The 22005-nt window shown below is 26.4% G+C and overlaps 1 protein-coding gene across 3 annotated transcripts in view; it reads right to left on the bottom strand.

Moving 5' to 3' along the window:
• Window positions 1-22005, bottom strand: part of LOC113549443 (polypyrimidine tract-binding protein 2) — a 175638-nt gene that overhangs the window by 137781 nt on the left and 15852 nt on the right. For all 3 annotated transcript variants that reach the window (XM_026950744.1, XM_026950741.1, XM_026950750.1), the window contains exon 2: window positions 15553-15587. The gene's annotated coding sequence lies outside the window, so the exon portion shown is untranslated. The remainder of the gene's footprint in view (window positions 1-15552; window positions 15588-22005) is intronic.

The following is a 22005-nucleotide window of genomic DNA, read 5'->3' as shown; positions in this document are numbered from 1 at the left end:
ATGATAAATCATATAATTACATAATACTATTAATTATAAACACTAATATTTATAATCAATGATAATACATATTATATTATATGTATTACAACACATACATGTAAGTTAATTCGTTTAGTTCATTAGATTAACAACAATTTTCCAAGACAAATAATGTACTATTGAAGAATATTTTTACGATTTATTTAAACACCGAATCCCCATTACAATTATAAATATTATATTATGACTTACGAGATAACTTATTACTGGTTAATACCGTGTTCTAGGATGAACTACGTGGCATATCACAGCAAAAGAACTGATACCGTGATGTTCCATTCTAACGTGATTCGTAGAAAACAAAAGAAAATCCTGTCTGTAAATTAAAACATAATCTATAGTGAAAAAATGCGATCGACATTGGCCAAGATATCATTTCTTTGAGGCATTTACACTACGACAATTATTTCGATTAACACACCAGCATATGTCCATAATCTGTAGATATAGAATGCCCATATAATATTGTAACATGTATAAAATTGTAGGTATATTTTTTCTCTATTAGTTAATTGGTATGTAATTTTTATTTCTGATTGAAGCCTATTTTATTAATGTAAACCAAATGAAAACAATAACGAAAATAATAATATATATTACAATATAATTAAGCATTTAAGTAACAGAAAAAAAGTAAACAGTCAGAAATGTAAAACTATAAATGTAATACTATAGTTTCTTACAGGCATGTGTATACAATAGACGAATACTCTAAAACGGTATTATTAAACTATTATTAAGCCAGGCACGTATACAGAGAGGGTTCAAACCCCTCCCCCCCCCCGAAATAATTTCGAGTAACGAGGAATAAATTGTTTTATTATGTTGTGGTACAATTTGTATTGCTATATTTTGTAACCCCTCCCCCCCCCCGAATTTTATTTTGTATACGTGCCTGCATTAAGCAGTTCAATATTATTATTTATTATCCCGATGTTTAATAAGATATATAGAAAAAAATACATAATGCGTTCATTCAATTATCAGTTGTGCGTCCGAATGCAGAATATATTATAATAATAAAGTTAATTATAAAGTACTTTATAAAAACAATCTCAATTTAAAAAAGTGACCATTTTTTCGCTGTTTTGAGTGGCTGTTGTCTTAATCACGAAAAAAGATACGTTATTGTTATGTTTAACTGTTTAAAAATTATTGTGTTGATGAGACTAATATACAACTTTTGGAGTATTATTGATAAGACGTCAAGTCGTGTTCGTAAACAAAAAAAAAGCCTTAAAGTTACAAATAAATAGAAACTAAAACTTCATTCATATTTAAAATTAAAAATGGATTCATAGTGGTTATTATTAACATTTATAATATAAATATATCTAAGATTAATGTAAAATAGGAAAAAATATAAATCGTTATAAAGATTTTCACGAAAATACATTTTATTTTTGTTAAAAATACTAATTAATAAAAACAAAATAGATATTTTACTAATGTTATGTAGGTAAGTAAATAGTAATCACTGAAATAAGATTAAAAAAAAAATTAAAATCTTTATAAAATTATTAAACTTGTTGCAATATATTTTTACAGTAATTTTAATAATTTAAAACGACTTTCATTGAAATATAACTATAACAAAGATATAATACAGTAAAATCATAAAATTTCTACTTTATTAAAATTATATAAACTATCTAGTCATTTCCTGTGATACTTTGATAAATGCTATTATTATTATTATTAAGATAAGTTTAAGTACCCAACACAATGCCGATGGTTTTGTAATAAAAATGTATTATGTTACGGATGAATTTCCGTTCTTCGTAAAACAAAAGAAAACTAGTAATTCGACTTAATAAAATAAATAATTCATACCTTATACTAATTTAACCTCGAAAACACGTAAAACATTCTATAATAGACCAACATATTTCCAGTTAAATTACTATTGTAACATATGGTTGGAAATAAGAACATACAAAAATATTTATTTTATAAATACCAGGCACGCGAGATTTTTAATTGAATCCACTAATTAAGTTGAAAAAATGGAATACTCGATACATCACAATTTGTCTACACTACGACTACAGCAATTACTAATTAGTAATATAACTTATTAATTATTAAATATGAATATATTATATAATATAGATACACAACTATATTTTACATACATAATATCTATATGTACTGACAAGTTAAGAGTTTTTCAAAAGTTAGGGATTTTGCACACAAACACAAATGATTAAATGAATATGAAGACATGTCAAGACTAAAAATGGAATTAAAAACCTAGGAGAAACTGATGTGTTAGACCACCTACTAAAAGAGGAATGATGACTGTCCAATAATAAACCACACAATGTATTTTAAGTTTTCTGGGATGACGTAAAAACAATATAAAACATTTTTAAATACAAGACAATGGTGTTATAATTTCATGGATTTAGTATATATAAAATTTTCATAAAATGTTAAATATTATGAGCTTAATTTGATTTTTTTTCATCTTTTCATCTTTTTTAATTTTTGAAAGATTATCTTTCTATGCATCATAATTTAAAATATCCCGCCGGCAATAAGCCCAAGTTACTACTGATTGTTGTAAATATTATAATCTATAAGTTATGTATAGTTTGCAAGATCTTATGAAGAAATTACGCTTATGGCCTTCTCAAAAGCCATACGTCCCACATAACTTTGAAAAATTATCTCAAGCAATTTAAAATACTAAAATAACAACAACAAAAAAAGTTATATTGTTTAAAGATTTTCTATTTGATATTTATCTTAGAAGCTGTTAAAAATATAATTTTTAAACAATGGATTTATACTGTTTAGACGTGCATTCAAGATTTTCGAGTCATTAGCCAAAACGTTTTATTTAAAAAAACTACCGTTTTACGTTAATATCAATTAAACTGATTAACTATTGCTTTTCCTCTAACGGCAAAAAACTAATTAAGAAGTCCTTAAATGTTGTTAGAAACACAAAGTACACATTTTTTGTATACAGTTTTAATTCAGGTAATGACGATAAAGGATAAAGGATATGTATATACACATATTTCTTTTTGACGAACACTGTAATATAAAACCAAAAGTTTTTGACGTTTGAGAAAAATGATGTTATTAAAAAAAAACTCCCATCACCGAGCCAATCGAACGACTACTAAATATGTATTTCACTGTTTCCAAGTGTAAATACTAACTCCGCCCTCAACCGACATAATATATTTTTCTCCTCTTATCCATTTACAATATTTTGTTGATCCCGACAGACGTTTTTTTTTCAGGCAGAGAGGTTTATGTAAAACTGGTACACAAGGATCCCCGAGGGAGAAACTCCCGCCGCCGCCACTACCACCGTCATCGACTATGCCGACCTTTACCGGGGTCCCCTCTACCCCCGGATATATTGCCAGTGTCTAATGGACTCGGCACCGGCGAAGAAACTCCTGGCAGTCAGATATTTTAATAATTCATAAACCGCTAATGTCCAGGAACCCAGCTGAACGCATTACCTCACCGTCGTAGTGCAGCAACACAACTCCCTCCCTCCACCACTCACGCGGTGGGCAGATCAAATATATTTCATAGAAAACTGTTAGCGTTTTATTTTATTATTTTTTTTTTTTTTGCATACAAAATAAAAACATTTGTAAGGATCAAGTATATGCGATAATCCTACGTCCGGTGAAAGCGTACAGTGTGCGATGTGCATGTGTTTGGTGCGGCTCAACGTTTTCTGCACCCGAGGATCAACTATATAGGTACCTGTATCCGCTGCAACAAGGAAAAAGCCTGTTTGCGCATCGCAGTAAATACTCGCTTAATCCTTCGTACTTTAGATATGCCCACGGAAATCCTTCTCGACAGAGGTCTTCATTGGTCAACGTGTCAATGTCGACATTTAATATATTACAGAGGCGTGCGTGTAATACGCAACACTGCGGCCCATGCAATTGGCCGTACCTACACATCGTACATGAGGAGGTAATTCCTATAGGCTATAGGTATTACTTATCGATAACAATATTTATGATTTTTTTTTTTTTTTTAGTTATATTTTTGCAAGCTCTTGTCTGCAGCAGTCCGTATACATTATTTATAAAATGTATAAAAACAAAACCGTAGGTATATTCCATGATTATTATCAAGCATCTGAAAAACGTACGTTATGATTTCATCACTAGTATTTAAACTAACAATTCTCATTGGTCGGTTCCAATTGACTCGGTAATTCCCACTAATAGTTTACTAATATTTTATTACCTGCTGATAATATAAAATTGACTTTTATGTTGAGTTTTTTTTTTAAATTAAATGATCGATTTATTTTTGACAATATTGAAACAAACTTAGTACATTTATTATCCCTGAATTTGCCCTGTAAAAGGATATTTATCTTATAATTACCTCTAGTAATGATTAACTTAAACTATAATAAATAAAATAGTAATTATTCATTGTGATTTTGCATTTAGTTTTTTTCTTTTAATGTTATTGGCTATACATTTATTTTTGATTAATTTTATTTTTATTTGCTGCAAGTCTTCTTGCCATTAACCTTCTACTAACCTCTAATAATTTCAAGTTTTCTTCTAGTTATTGACGTCAACCAAACCCGTATTTTAGGTATTAAATTTATGCAAATGTCAAAGAATAATCTGTTCCTACAAGTAGACAAAAATATTTTGCAATCATTTTTTATACTGACATTTTTAAATTTTTTGAGAGTATTTTTAAAGACTTTTTATATCTACATTTATTATTTTGCTGAGCCTAACTTAAATATATCTTTCGTTCCTAATTATTTGCAATATTTACATCTGCCATTACACACAAAACCCATATAAATATTTCAATTATAATTAAATATTAATATTACTCATAAAATTGCATAAAATGTGATTTGTATATGTAATACTTTAGATACATAAAATACAAATAATTATTACATTTTTGAATGTTGTACTAAGTAGACCATACTAATTCTAAATGTATGATTGACTATTGATACGTACAAGATCCAACGAATAAATATTAATTTGTATGAACATTTTTAACATCACAAAAAATATAATTCACAATCACATAATACGTAGAGAGTAAAAAAAAAAATACAAACTTATCATTACTCATTAGTCATTAACATAAAATAGGTATTTATTTTAAATTCCGAGATGAGCGTTGAATGTAGTATTGATTTTACGATGATATATTTTTGATTTTTTTGTGGGTATGTACAATTTTTAGTAAAAAAACTGCTTTGATTTTCAACTTAAAAAATATAAGAAAAAAATAAGAATTACAACAAATTTTAGACAAATATCTTATACAAATACTTATTTTGTTCAAATTCAAATAAACAACCACCGTAGATACTTGAAATTTTCGCCAAATATTTATATTAGCATTTACTATACATGGTATAATTTTTTCAAATGATTTTGACTCGATTAAAGCAATTAATAGACATTTTAATTTTATTTTTATTTCTATAAATTTCAAAAAAAAAATTTCACTAAGTCCAGAAATTAAAAATGTAATACAAGATTTATCAAATATATTTTATACTGAAACCAAAAAAATCTAAAAATTTTAATTTGGTTAAAAATCATGAAAATTAAAAACAAGATTATCATAAATTGTTATATTTACAATTTAAAAAAAAAATCAATAGATACTTTAAGTAAAATTTAAACAATATTAGATATTCAAAGGAAAAATCATTACAGTGACTAACTCAATGACGAAGTACACTTAAGTACTTGACACCTACTTTTTTATTATTATATAACATTTTACTATCAAACACTATGTACTTGGTAATCATAAATATAATATTAGGTACTTTTCAAAAAGTTCTGATATATAAAATATATGAAACAATGATTATTTAATTTATAAATATTTAAATTATGTATTTAGGATGTGTATGTTTTAAATATTTATTAGTATTTATAAAATAAAACGTGAAGAGTGGATTCACTAACAAATTTAACATAAAATGAAGAAATAAGAGCAACTTGATATGATAGAATTGCAAGTCTTACATTTCTAAAAAAACTTTTTCTAATTTTTAAAAAAGTTAATACTTTTCGAAATAATGTATGTTTCATCACTGAAAAAATCGCCCTTTGTACATAATTAATAAATAAGTAATGTTTCTTAATTACCTAGACGTATACAAAACAAATAAAATAATAAATATATTATATAAACGAAATTTTGTAATCATCAAATATATGAAAAGCATAATAAAAAAATTATAATCATTATAACGATCAAAATTGTCTTACTAAGTACTAATTATTTAATTTCTCTCCTATACCGAACAAAATGTACTAATCAGTTGATATTATTGATTTAAATAAAGATAAAAAATAAATAAATAGTCATTTATTACTACAAATTTTGTTTCCATTGTTAATGACACTTTTTGATGTAGCAGTAAATTTCGATTAAAAATTATGTTATTTTAAACTTTTACACATTGCATTGCTTTGCTCAGAATCAAAAATAAAATAATTTTCAATGTTTTTATTTAGTATTATCAATCTGTCAACACCATGAAATATATATAACAAAAACAAACAACACAAACGAATTTACTGTAAAAAAACTAAATGTTGCACGCATGTAAAAAATATAATAAAAACAAAACTCAACTCTCAGACTATTCCTGTCATGGCTAAAAATATGGACTTAGTGAACATTATGGACCGTTGAAAACCTATACCTATTCTTTTCTTGTTTACACACCGTATTTTGTTTGTAGTACAAAATCCATAAGCAATAGCCCCATCGATGCGCGATTGTAAATCCCAAATAAAAATTAATCGAACACCATTATATGAAACATACATATTATCTTGGTCAACCTTTATGTTAACACATAACCGATAAATAACGCTAAACAAACTTCAGGATAAAACACGATTTTAATAAAAATGTGTGTTATTTTAGTAAAAATTCTCAAACTATTTTTTTTTTTTATAATATAATGTACTCGTACAAGTGTCGACAATACATATATAAACAAAATAATCTTATTAATTAAATAAAAATGTTTAACTCCTGAAATCTAAAAATACTATTAATAATTATTATCTGTCGCATTCAAATACTTAACCCATTTAGCTAATTTTTATTGGCAATAAAATGCTGTGATCTAAAACATTAATTTATTTCTCTAAATCTGATTCTATGTAGACTATGGCGATTAATAAAAATATATACACATAAACCCATATAACAGTTTCCAAGAAAACAAATTATTAAACTCATGTATATTTATACTTTATGATTTTTAAAAGTATCGACGATAGTTAAAATAGTGGTGTTTAGAATTATGTATATTGTATATATATATATATATGCGTATAAATAAATATGAATGTCATAAAATTTAATTTAATAACACTAATACTGAATACTAATTTTGTATTTATAAGTGAAAATACTAAAATGTTAGCACATACAACGTCATAGATGTAATGAAAAATAAGTCACGAGCCAAACGTTCCGGAAATATAATTATCGGCCTGTCCGACTGACAAGAGTTTAATCACGTCACGGACATAGTATGAAGGAAGACTATATATAAAGAGAGGGTAAGAAGGGTTCACTTCATGCGGTAAAGAGACTAATTTTGGAGCTTTAGCGCTCTTCATCACAACCCTTCAAGATTTCGATGATAGAGTACAGTAATGAAATACCAAAAATGACACACACACACACACACACAAACACACGCGCTCGCGCGCACACACACACACACACACACACTCATGTACATGCACGCACGCATCCACATGCACGCACGCACACTCTAGTTCCCAGACAAAAGATGATTCTAAACTTGTCACAAAACACATTCGCTGTAATATATACGAAAAATATTATATTCGTCGACCACTCGGGACGATTTTAAATACAATACAATTCTCGGTTACTTGCAGGGTTGGAAATGGAAGGCAAAGGATACTTATGAAGATAATTTTAACTATTATGCAGTAGTAATTTTAATTTATATTAATAACATTTTTTTTCCGATTAAAACCTTTTTAAATTTAGAATAAAATCTACAGCGTTTACAGCATTATCAATTTATTTTTTGCCGTATTTTTATTTCTTGAAAAAAAACTAAGCTTTGAACATCATAGAAGTTTTACTTTTATATACAAGAAATAAATGTTTATATTCTTTGTACCTCAGCCTATAAAGATTTAATTTTTAAAAATGTATTTCCAACAGCTAAACAAAAACATAGTTTTGTAAAAAATGATTTGTAAAATGTAATAATAATCGTTTACAAATATTCCCCGATAAAACGCCTCTAAAATAGACTCTATAATATAGCTCTAGTACAGCTTACTCAAAATATTGTTGACTATTTTTTATTCATGTCTATTTTTATACAATAAACAATAATTTTACATTTATACATATATGTAATAAAGATTTCAAAGTATTTAGATTTTTTTATTTAAAACGCGGACATGTTTAAATAAATGTAATAAAAAATAATTTAATATCACACTGTATAATTAATATCTAAAATATTTAAAACAAAAATAATATATATTAAAATACTAATACATAATATGATTATAAGTAATTAATTAGTATTTTATTTTATGTATATATATTTTAATTATGCTTAAAATCCACGTTTTGTATAAGCGGAAAAATAAATGAATATAAATTATATACTTTGATCATGGCAGTATATAAATATTAGACATATTATACATTACAAAGTAATACAATTAGACAAGAATTATACACTTTAATCGTAGCATTTACCTACCAGGCATTACAATTTAACACACAATGTATATCGCTGTATAATATACATAAATAAAGTTTCTCTGTATGAATATTTTTATTCCCAGGCTAATTGCATAAATTTGGAATCAACAACTTACAATTATTATATTACCTAGTCCATGCAATTCACAGAGCCACAATAATTATTAATTTCTGAAAATAATATTTTTATAAATATAGAACATAATAAGCATTTTCTGCATGATAAATAAATCGAAAATTATAATATAATATACCTAGTAGTTTATTGTTAAGTACCTGTCATTCGTTTTGACTAACCAATATGCTTTCCGGTTTGATTAATATAAATACATTTATCGTTTAACAAATTACAGTTAAAGTGTGAATAAAATATAATATTATAACATCATCATCATTAGTTTATATTATAGAGCCTATATAAGTGTATAATATATGTACGCATATTTTAATTATTTGAAAACGTGACGACAAATAATAGATAATTTTCTATACCAACATTTTTTTCTTAATGTGTAGGTGTGCATTTTACTAGCATTTTATCTTACTTTTTGAATATATCAACAAAACCGTTAAATATGAAAACCAATTTACGGAGAAAAATAACATTAAAAAATAACTTCGTATAAATATTTGAAATATTCTTTAAAAGAATCATGTTTATCAAACAACAGTCGATTTCTATGCGCTTTACCTCAATCCTACTTTGGCCTTCTCTCTCCTCGTATACCTGACTGACATGTATCCAACGTTTGAGGAAGGAGTAAAGTTTCCCCGAGGGTGATCGAAAACTGGGAAACTTGGCTCTATAGGTAGGAGGGGGCTCCAAGTTAATTATGCATGCCGGACAAATGGAAATTCCCTGCTGAAAGTTGGCATATCAGCTATATACGCATTTGCCGTGCTAGAACAAGAGGGTCGATAGTAAAATTTGAGAGAGAGTGAGGGAGGGGGAGAAAGAGAGAAATAAATCTATAGAAGGGATTGGAAGGGAACATAGTGCTCGCATGTATACAGATTACAGACGATGACGGTATATGCAGTGATCGATCGTGTCCCAATTTCCCACTACAAGACCAAACAACCTAAAACTCTTCATTCAGTAAATTTAAAACCTTGACACATCAACACATCAGAGACAATAATGCATATGTATTACGCATATAGTAAATTTATCAATAAAAATAATTGAAGTTAAATACGTTGCATAGTTCATACAGACGATAACATTATTCATGCTTTCCCGTTCTCTACAAATATTTTAATTTTAAGTGAGTTTTAAATACTATATAAAAGTGTTTACAAATATTTATAACTCGCTTTAAACTAAAAAAACCTACGAGTGAAAACGCATATTATATCGTTTTGATATGAAATACACATTGATTTTAATATCCAAAACAATAAGTGTATTGAAAATTTGGAACAAAAATGTATTATTTATTTATATATTATTTACACTTTGTATAATGTACCTTTATGTATTTAATATACTTTATTTATTATAAGTTTTTTTTTATTAATCATGTGTATGTACAACACAGAGACAAACGACTGCGTGTAAAGCATTTTTATTAACAAATTAAAACGCACTCTATTATATCATATCAAAAATGTTATAAATAATGAACGAATAGGGAATAGCGAATACATAAGCTATATACAAAATTAAAATTACAATGATCTAAATATTATATTAATTTACATTTTTTTCTTAAAATAACTAACACACGTCTAAAAATTGATTTATATAATACTTATAGGTAAATAAATTTAAAATTACCAAGCTATATTATTATTTTTGTTATATACCTGTATAAAGCGTACATTTTTAAATTCACCACATACCTACTATACCTGACTACTATAGAATTCCATACATGGGAAAACAGTATATTATGATAACGAGTGAGATTGTGATGTACAGACATGTACAAGTGTAACTGAACTCCGGGAGTCGTTGATGGCACCTAATGGAACGCCCCTTTTGACCACATATTGTTCCCCATTCAACACGTTTCACGACAATACTCTAAATTAGAACCACGCGAACAAAAGACAAAATGACCCATGTATTATTATAATAGGTTTAAAAAAAAAAAGGCACATTAAAATACGTTACTGATTTTAGTATATAGTAATAATATTCTCAACTGTTAATGTCAAAACGTGATGTGTCGTACTTTTCAAACAGTGCGGCGTATGTGAATGACTGAATGAATAGCAGGCCAATTGGCAAGGTTCCAAGTTAAATTGCTAAGTCCATAGCCAAAAGCACAGATCGTTTTCCCAGTAGGTTTTCATGGACTTTAATTTACAACAGGGTGATTTTATCAGTCAATGTTCAGCATTGACGGCATCCATATATAATGATACGCCTCAATAAAGCTACGGTACAGCCGAGTTGCGATCTATGTATTATAGAAAACGCATATTATTACATAATGGGGGGGGATGACTGTTGATGAAATATCTATTTCACTATAATAATATATAATGTTTAATACTGTCAGTACAATACCACTTTAGCGATTATGTAGAGTGTTTTTTTTTAACTTCAAACAAAGTACAATAACAGTCTCTCGCCAAAGCAGGTAAATAGCAGCTTAGAAGGAAGAAAAGGATTAAGTTTTTCCACACAATTATTATATACGGGATGGATATTTTATAAATCACGGCATTTCACCCGTTTTCATAATAACCCTCTCTAGTTTGTGCTGTTCCCCATAGCCACAAAATACCGAGAAATTAAAGGAAATGGAATTTATATGAGAAACATTACTTCGTAACCGTCACAGGTCTATTTTACCCGATGAGAAAGGGGTGTACAGCGGTTGAAACGTGAGGGAGGGTTTTTGTCCTTCTTAAGACTCCTTAATCCTAATGGGTTTCGCAAATGAAAACGGAGCGATTTCCTCGTCGGCTGGGTCGTTGTGAAGGCGGTTAGTGGTGGAAGAGGGAATGGAAAAAAGGTTATGACGATAAATTAATGCCGTTAGTAAAAAATGTACACAAAAAGTTTACACACAACGAAAACCCCAAGAGTGTAGTTTTCAAAAGAATAAACAGGGCAACTTCACATTTAATTCGACATCCGAACAGAACGTTAGGTGAATCACACATCTAGATAGTACACCAATCCGAACATTTCTTTAACAAACCTACGATATCATTTCCGCAACATAATTAATTTATTTCTATACATAGTCCATTACTTTTCAATGTAAAAACATCCTTTTGTAGATTAGTAATACAAGACATAAATCCTTTCGTAAGCTCTACATTTCAAAATTAATTTGACCCATGTCCTTACTCCTTTGAATCTAAAATTATGTTTTTGTCTCATCATCCGACTATAGGAATAAACTTACTATAAATGTTTAAGCTTTTGGTCATATTCTGTGAACCACATACATCCCAACGTAGAAAATAACCAATATACATTTCGACAATACCGTTTTCCATATGCATATGTACACCGACGAAGCGTGGCTAATAATATTGAACTCTGTCGTTTTGCAGAAATTTTAATATGATTTAATTAAGATTATACAACCGGAAGTTCTTCTGATCCGGTACTATGCGCTTCCAAAAAGTTTTTACCACCTTACAGCATCTACGAGCATCGTACTCATGCCGACTTCTCAAAACCCACCTATCTGTAAATAAGCTTATATAAGATCCTATATGAGGAATGATAGCGATATCATTGAAAACAAAGTGTAAGAAACTTTTCGATTTAACGAACTCATGTACTCTAATTTAAACAAAAATAATATGTATCTATATATTATATATATTTTAAGGTTTTGACGAAATCGAAACAAATAGGTACTTAAAAAATTTATAAATAAATACATTTTTATTAACTTATTGGTATTTTTAAATTTTTAAAAATAATAATCCAAACAAATACCTAAATATGATTATTGGATAAACAAGAAACAAATTTTCATAAAAAATTAATATGTTTTGTAACCAAAAATTAAAAATAAATAGAATTGAAAATATAATAAGCAAATTTAAATATACATATATATATATTTACTCACTAACTAAAGTCCACATAATTAAATTAATATGATTCAATAAAATTGAATCATAACACAATGTGATATTAAAATAAAGTAAAATATGTTTAATTTAAATACCGATGTGAATTGTAAACATAATAACATTAAATAAGAACTATACCGTAAAATCATCATCTTAAAAATTCTAATTTTATGACTTATTATATAACCAAATAACCAAATACAACGCCGAGACACTGTTTAATCGACATCAAATCATTTTAAGTACCCATTAATCCCAATCCGTTAACCGTCAGCACCCTTAATTTAACTCATTAATAACGCCCAATCTATAATGAGACCTCTTGTTCACCACAATTTCACCGCCCATTAATTAAATACCAATGGCTTCGTAAAAAAATAATTCATCATCTATTATGTAATATATTTAATTGTATACTATATTTAATAATATACGTTCATTAATATATATTAATTAAAACGTTATAGAAACATTAAAAACTATTGGTATTTAGCAACAGAATTATGTTTGTGATAATAACATAATAAAATATAGTAATGTTGTAAAATAGCACGATAGCATTTTATACATAAAAAATCATTGTAGAGAGAACTTTTTAAAGTGTATTGATAGACAAAAACTGTTAAGCTTAAAATCCTAAATATTACCAATATTATAAATTTTACTTGTTTGGACAATGCGCAAATCAAAAAACAAATTCTTTTCACCAAAAAAGCATTTTATTTTTTAATATTTAAAATTCATCACATACTTGTTATTATACAATATCTCACAAAAATTGTAACGTATACGATTGTAGAATTTAAGTTAAATACAATTAAAAACTCAAAAAAAAAATTCAGTTTTTACTTATTTCATTAACCCAAAAAAGTAAGATGGAGTACGGAGCAAAATATAATTTTCAGTTTACATCTACTTTAAAAAAAAAATGCCCAAATGTAACTCCGTAAAAAAGAAATGTCAAGAGATTAAATTTCATAAACATGAAAACTCAAACCGAATCACGTCTTTACATTATACGTATTTTATTAAAGCTGCACAAATGACGTCATATTTCTAATTTGAATATATTTTGTAACATGGGAAAAGAGGTAACAAAACGTATTCACCTTATATATAAAAACATTAGATTTTCTCTTTTTAACAAATGATTTCCAAGGATCAGATTATTGTTATGTATTCAGATGGCATAAAATAATGAAACATTATAGGTGGTACCCATCTACATGAATGAGTAATTTTAGTTACAACAAACAACATTTAAGTAAAATAAATTATTTTCTTTTTTGGTTACATATAGCTTAGGTAGTAATAACTTCTGTTCAACCTTAAAATTTTAGGTTTGAGAATGATAGTTCCTTCACTTAATAATATGGTATATACAATATATTATAAAATATATATAATATAAGTACTCGAATTTAGTTTGATTATACGATGTATTTTAAATATTTTAATATCGACTATACATAAGTAATACGTATTTAACTTTTATCTGGTATTAACAATGGCGGGTATGTATTTGGGAAGGATTCTTAAAAATTATTCCTAATAAATCTATTTACCTTTTACTGTTTACTCAAAATTCACATTTAAATTGTAAACTTATCATTGTTTAATTGTTTTATAATTTTTATTTTCTTATTTTCTAAATTTATATCCATTGATATAATCATGTTCTATAGCAATTATAAATAATAATAATAGACATTATCAATAGCTATACATGAGCACACCACAGTTGTTTTTTTTTTATTTCATTTAATAACTATGCCGGTTTTTGTCATTCAATATTTACGAATTTTTTATAACAGTCTAGACTCTAGATCAGAAGAACATTCAATTTCACGATCTTTGTTATGATCTTGCTAAATAAGTAATATAGGTAAGTTTTATTATATTTAATTTACTCTTTCTAAATAGTTGCAACTACACGACGAAATACTACATCATGATTAGATTAATGAAATGTTATCAGCTAACAAGAATTATTATATTTTAACCAATATATCATAGAACGAAAGAAATTATTTGTAACATAAATTAGGTGGAATATGGTTGCATGTAACATTATAAGTAGGAACCTATGTTTTTATTTAATTATAACATTATTCAATTATATTCAATTTTAAAAATATTGATATTTTATTACTTCTTTTTACCTATATTATTAATAAACAATAAAAATTAATTTTGATCAATTAAATACTTATGTGAAACGGAATAACAATCACTAAACAAAATAACTACCTACTAAACACACTATTATATCAAAAAAATATTTATAAAATGTATATTGTGTATACCTTTAATGTATTATTAATAACTGTTTTTCTAGTTTTTCAATATCGGCTGATAAATACTTAATTAATTAATCACGTCCATTCTTTAATTAACTAAGTAGTAAGAGCCAAAGTTGTTAAATCATTTTTAATATAGATTGTTTCTTAATATTAAAACTTAATAATGTATATTTCAGTGTGCAATTTTTCAGGTCAACAGTTTAAATATTAGACACCTGATAAAATATTACAAAAATAAAAACATAAACAACCCGTTGTGAATGTTGTGATACCACAAAATAATTTCTACCAATATTTAAACTAATTTACTAAAAATATTATCACTAAATATAGTTAAAAAAATAATCAAATAAATAAAACTGGTATAACTTACCAAATTAACAGCCTGTTTTTATATTTTTGAATAATCTAAAACAAAGAAATAAAATTGTTAGTAATTATATGTTACCCTATAATATACTATAGCTATATCAATAGTTAAGTCAATTAAATATTAATGCATAAATAAAACTGAGTATTTTAAACTTAAATTGCTCTAATATTTATTTATCTTATCAACATCCAAATTATATAATATATCCATACATAACAATCGGTAAAACACGATTGAGTATAAACCAAGATTCTGTAAATTATTATTTTCACGTATTTATTATCAACAATGTACTTTCTTAGGTAGAAACATTTATACCTTGATTTATAAATAGGAGTTACTTATAAATTGATTTCTTAAAAAGTTTCGTTGAAATTATCACAATAATATTAATTTTATCCGTTGTGCTGACCGGTATAAACACAACGCAATCATTTTAACACTATTTAAAAATATTAAAAACAGTTTTATTCTTTAGGAATAGTAGAATTTTAAAATAATATACCTAATACTACAATTATCTATAAAATATATACAATTTATTAACTGCAAATTTTTTTGATATCCTCTGTAAAGAAAGTTTTTCTTTAATAAATGTTTTTTTTTATTTTAATCATTTTTACAATTAATTATTTTATTATACTTTGTTGAATAACTAGTGATACATGTGAGAGCTTTAATTGGACAAAATGTCTAATTTTACTCACTTCATCTTACTAATTATGTTTTTATTGCTGTATTGCATGAAACATAAGTTGAAATACCCACAAAAATGAAATCTATTTAAATAATTACAATAAAACTGCACAACACAAAATAAATGAAAAAATTAGAATTAAGCATCGAGTAATTTAACTAATATTTAGAAAATAAATAAATTTAAAAATTAAAATATATTAATATATTCAAATAAAATTAGTGACTAAGATGTAAATATAAAACTTTTTAAGCATTATAATTTTATATTTCGACGATGTAGAAACTATTCCTATGCGTATCTATTATACTTATAAATTTTAATTATATACATTTTTATTTTTTATTAGAAATTTAAATTTTTGACGATGTAAGAACTATTCTTATGTAATACAATTAAACGTTAATTTTATATAGAATAAATAGTAATATGTTTAAACCGATTATTTTTTTTTTAATTCGTTTTATACTCAATCTAGTTCTATCAAAATATTCAAAATGAATAAAGCCACGTTGCATTTCAGCATGTATATTTTCTTTTGTATTTTTCAATTGAGTTATTTTTTTTTTTTTTGATACGCACCAAAATTTTCTCAATTGTGTCGTAAAAAAGGTATTTTATATTCAGTCTTGTTTTAGCTATAATAACCAAATGCCTTAATAAGTGGTTAAGATACAATTAATAAATATACAATACAATTTTAATCAAGTTAAATTTCATAAGATATAGAAATTTGTATTTAATTTATTAGACTTACAAAACATAATGGACTACTAAAATATAGTACATACCATACAACATTGTAATTATTAGTTAATATTATTCACTATTACAACCCGTGTACTTATCTGTATTATGTTTTGGTATAAAAAGCAAATTGTACATAATATTAGGTATGTTTTAAACAATCTAACCTACGCTCATACGATTTGATGACGCATTTGACGTTCAAAAATAAACTATTTCGTGATTGGGAAACAACCAACAGCTAATCTTAACACAGGAAAATAAATTGTCTTCGATTTCGCTACACAAATGGTTTAGCCCGTTACTAACCCCTTACGACAACCTTCATAATCCTGGAACCAAGATTCCCACAGGGACAAGCCGGATTATCGCGCAAATTGGCTGGACCGCCTAAAATACAGACCCTTGTGTGAGGATTAAACATTAAACCGTGACGACGAACGGGCGTTACCTTTCTGCAGTGTTCATGTGAGTCCACAAAAGGTTGAAGGCGATCTTGTTTTCGCTTTATCATAAACCACCATTGGAAATAGGAAAACACGATTTCTCTTATGATTAAACGGTACCATAACGGAATCGGATAGAACATACTTTGCGTCTATGTTTATGGGTGTAACAAAACTATCGTGATTACACTTAATATTTTATTATTAGAAACAGAAAAAAACATACAATTTATGTAAGTCCCAAAATCGTTTAAAATAAAAATATTTGTTTATTAATATAAGTATTCACTTCAAACGCTATTAAACATAATAGTTTTATCTAAATTACTTTACATTGTGTATACGAGTAATGAGTATAGAAGACACTGAGCACGTCATTCAACATTTCATTTATCAATAAAAACTGAAGAAAAATAGGGAAATGACGAAAAATACACTAAATACTAAAATATGATATAGTACCAAAAACCTCAAATGTAAATGCAAAAAAATAACCAAATATTAAAGAATAAAAAAATAATCAATAAACAAAACCCTAAAAATTAAATTTATAATACCAACACTAATTAAAACGGACATCACTTAAATATTTTATAAGATACATGTCATACATATCACAAAAAATGAATAGTCAACTCTACACAAAGTTAAAAGTAATTCTGATAATTAAAAACCATACTTGAAACAGTAAAAATAAGTGTATACTTGATATAATTATAATTAATAATGTAAAAACATATAAAAATGTCCAAAGTTCTCTAAAATGTACAAGTAAATCAATAACCATCGAATATGGATGTTAGATTGCATATATAAAACGCCGTAACGCTAATACAAACCGAATTAAAACGTAAGAAAATTAAATGTGAATTATTTATTTAAATAAATTATAATTGCAATAAGTCTATATTCATTATTAAATTGTTATAAGTTATAAGTATTAGATTTTTGGTTTAGTTACTAATATACACACTATTGGATATTGTTAAATTTATAGTTTTTAACATAATACATAAGTATTCATTTCAACAGTATATAATATATGAGAAATCGTAGGAACGTAATTTTGGCTTTTAATACCGATTACGATATTTTTTTTTTGGAAAAGGCACCACTCTAATCTTACATTATAGCATGATATTACACTACACAATAGTGAATATAAAAAAAAAACTAATAAAATAGGTATAAATAATAATTATGTATTCCTCGTAAACACGATAAAGATGTGTGTTTGGGTATGCACTATACATTTACAGAATAAAAGCTTTTAATGACAAAAGCCACATAGACACATGGAAATCAAAACCTTTGTATATGGTCGAATGATTATCCAAAATAACTCATTGGAATCTGCAATGTAGCTATTTAAAATCACCCCGACTACATGTCATAATGAACTCGGCCAATAAAAACAACGTAAAAACAATAGCAGATTGACGCTAGGCCATTTGATATAATTATCAATACGCTAGCAATTATTTTTATTAATTGAGCAAAAACACTTTTGTGCCGAAAGCATTAATGATTGACCGACAAATTGAAAAAAAAACAGATCGATTTCCAGATTAACACACATTGATAAGCTTTAAAAATATACTGTAACCAACTTAATGACTGAATTGGATCAAAATATTATAGGTACGTATGCGTTTCATTATCAATACATTATTTTTACAATTCAAAATAAATTAATAAAGTTCTTTAAATAATCATAAATAAGAATAAATAATTCAAATCAACGCCTTAAACGATTGATCATAATTAAAACAGTAATTTTTTCGATAGAAATATTAAATGGTATTAAATACACTTTTATAATTAGCATATTTCTTCGATCCATCTATACTGGCAATAATAAATTAACGTTTATCAACAATATTAATACAAAAAGCAAATGAAATAAAAATAAAAGATCAAAGACATCAATGAGTGCAAATAAAAATGAGCTATAAACTTTACATGAAATAATAATGATGATTTTAAAAATGCAAAATTGCACAGTTTGTATTTGTTTTTGAGTCAAATAATTTGTTAGCTTTTTCACTTGTCAAACAGGACTAACCAGTACAACCCCAGAAATTGTTTGATTTTTGTTTTTATTTCACCGAAACAATGAATAATTTTTAACCAAGTCTGTATAGTGTATGCGTGAGTGATGTATCTACAGTTTTGATGAAAAGAAAACAATATCCTAAGAACAGCACACTTGGCTACAGTTTAAATATTTAACCGTCGCCAAAGGCCTGCAGCAGCCAGTGGTAACAATACATAATGGCAGCAAATGGTGGAGAAAAAGAGAGTGGAAATGAGAGCGAGGGCAAATTAATAAACAGCTAGCTATGCGCCGAACATTACATTATACACCATGGGAATTCCCAAAAGATGGTGGCGGAAAAGCTGAAACGCAATACATAAATAATCGAAATACGTACATATACTGTACTACCTCGAGTCCAGATTGAATGTTGTTTTCCAATTTTCTAGATTATTGTTATAAATTATATAAATATGCAATGCATATTATGCATCCCTTAGATTGTTTGGCAATGATTTTCGAAAAAAATATGCGGCAAACCATATCATGAAATATTTTCTGACTTTTTGATGTATCATTTACTGTTACTACTACTATACAGTTGTTTAAGTAAATATTAAAACAAAATGGAATTTCTAAAATGTCTTTTCTACACTTCAACACATGTACACACATGTATAATATTATACTGATACTATCTATTACTGTGGATATCTCATTTTATGAATGACAAATGGCAATCAAAACAATATGAACGAAGAAATTAAAGTTAAACATTAACTTATATGCTATAAATAATATCGGTAACCTTCGATAAAAAAAAATCACTCATTCCATACCACTGCATACTACTATAATACTTTTCATTATTTTGATAAATAATCTGATGTTCTCTCTTATTTTTAAATAATAAATATACCATCTATGCATATATGTACAATAATAGTAATAATATAGGATCAATGAAATTACATGCGTGAAAAAGTTGATTAAAAAAACCATCACCCATTAGTGACACTTCAGTACAATTTTTATTATATTTAAAAGTAAAATATAGTGTTAATTTTTTAATAATTGAATCATAATATGAAACAGATAATATAATCTATAGACTATAATATACGGTTCTTGTTATTTCAATATTCCGTATAATATAGTATTATCCCTTTGTACTGTGGTTTTGCTTTATTTAGTATATGATATTAAAACATAATTGCACTGCGGTTATAATTGTAATTGCCATCGCAAAAGTAGCATCATAAATACAAGAGCCATTAAATTTCGATCATTTGTAATGTCTTACAAAAAATGATCCTATGCATTACACAAATGATAAATAAAAAAAATAGCTTGACTAATTTCCAAATGACAAGTCAAAATAATATAAAGAAACCAAGGCCTTGTATCATTATATTCTAATATTGTGCAATGTTCGAATTGATAAATACAATATACCACATACGACCTTAAATATTATATCTCCATTATAATTCAAAACTGTTATTATAATTAAATTTTCAGCTGCTAACGCAAAACAGTAATTTGTTATCCCTGTCCATCACATATACTGAATGTAAAAAATGTACATTATTCATAATTATATAGTCGAGTCTTGTCTAAATCAAATTAAGGTCAAGCCCAGACCAATCATCAGTCTTAAGGTTGAAAACATTTTACACTATAACTGCAGTTTTTGAGGTTCTCATTAAATTATTTCAATTTAAAAAGTTATAATACCTGTTTAAAGTAGATGGTACTGTCACCACATAATTCGATCTTCGTGGTAGTGCCGTAAAGAACTGGACATTATTTCGAAAAACCACTTGACACGGTAAATGAAAACATCTCGTTCATTATGCAGATACACAGTAGCGTGCTCAGAAGAGAAGGAGAAGAGTTGAACCCACCCCAACACTATTGGATCAAAAATATAAATAATAAACGATATTTTTGGTATTTGATATTCTGCATTGTTATCATTCAATATTCATAATTCACAAGTATTATTTAATAAATCGCATTCGATCTCTTATCACAATGGAACCATCAACATCAGTGTGGTCCACTACATGTTCAAATATAATATTAAATATTAACTATTTCAAATTTCGTATTATTGTATTTTACGTCACACTAATGACTAATATCATACAGCCGTTTATATATTTCACAAGAATCGTTGACTGTAGTTTAATATCATAGAAATATTAATATTTAGTTAATATGCCTATGGTTATTATGGTTAAATAATAATATTAATTTTTTATATACATACATAAGATAATATAATATAATAATTAATATAATTAAACATATTATTCAAGTCTGATTTTTTCTTTTTAATCATTATCATTATTTCTTATATTTTATAACTCCATGAATTATGATAATATATAATAAACTTTAATGACTATTAAATATTTATTATTTATTTGCTAATTATTATTGAGTAAAATTTTATAAAATTATCGATTAAATATGATAGATAGATAATAGGTAAATATTATTTTCATGGCTTCGCCACT

The sequence above is a fragment of the Rhopalosiphum maidis genome, chromosome 1 (genome assembly GCF_003676215.2).
Source record: "Rhopalosiphum maidis isolate BTI-1 chromosome 1, ASM367621v3, whole genome shotgun sequence".
In the NCBI taxonomy this organism is placed as follows: Eukaryota; Metazoa; Arthropoda; class Insecta; order Hemiptera; family Aphididae; genus Rhopalosiphum; species Rhopalosiphum maidis.
The sequence above is the reverse complement of the archived record's forward strand: the minus strand, read 5'-3'. Positions and strand labels throughout refer to the sequence as shown.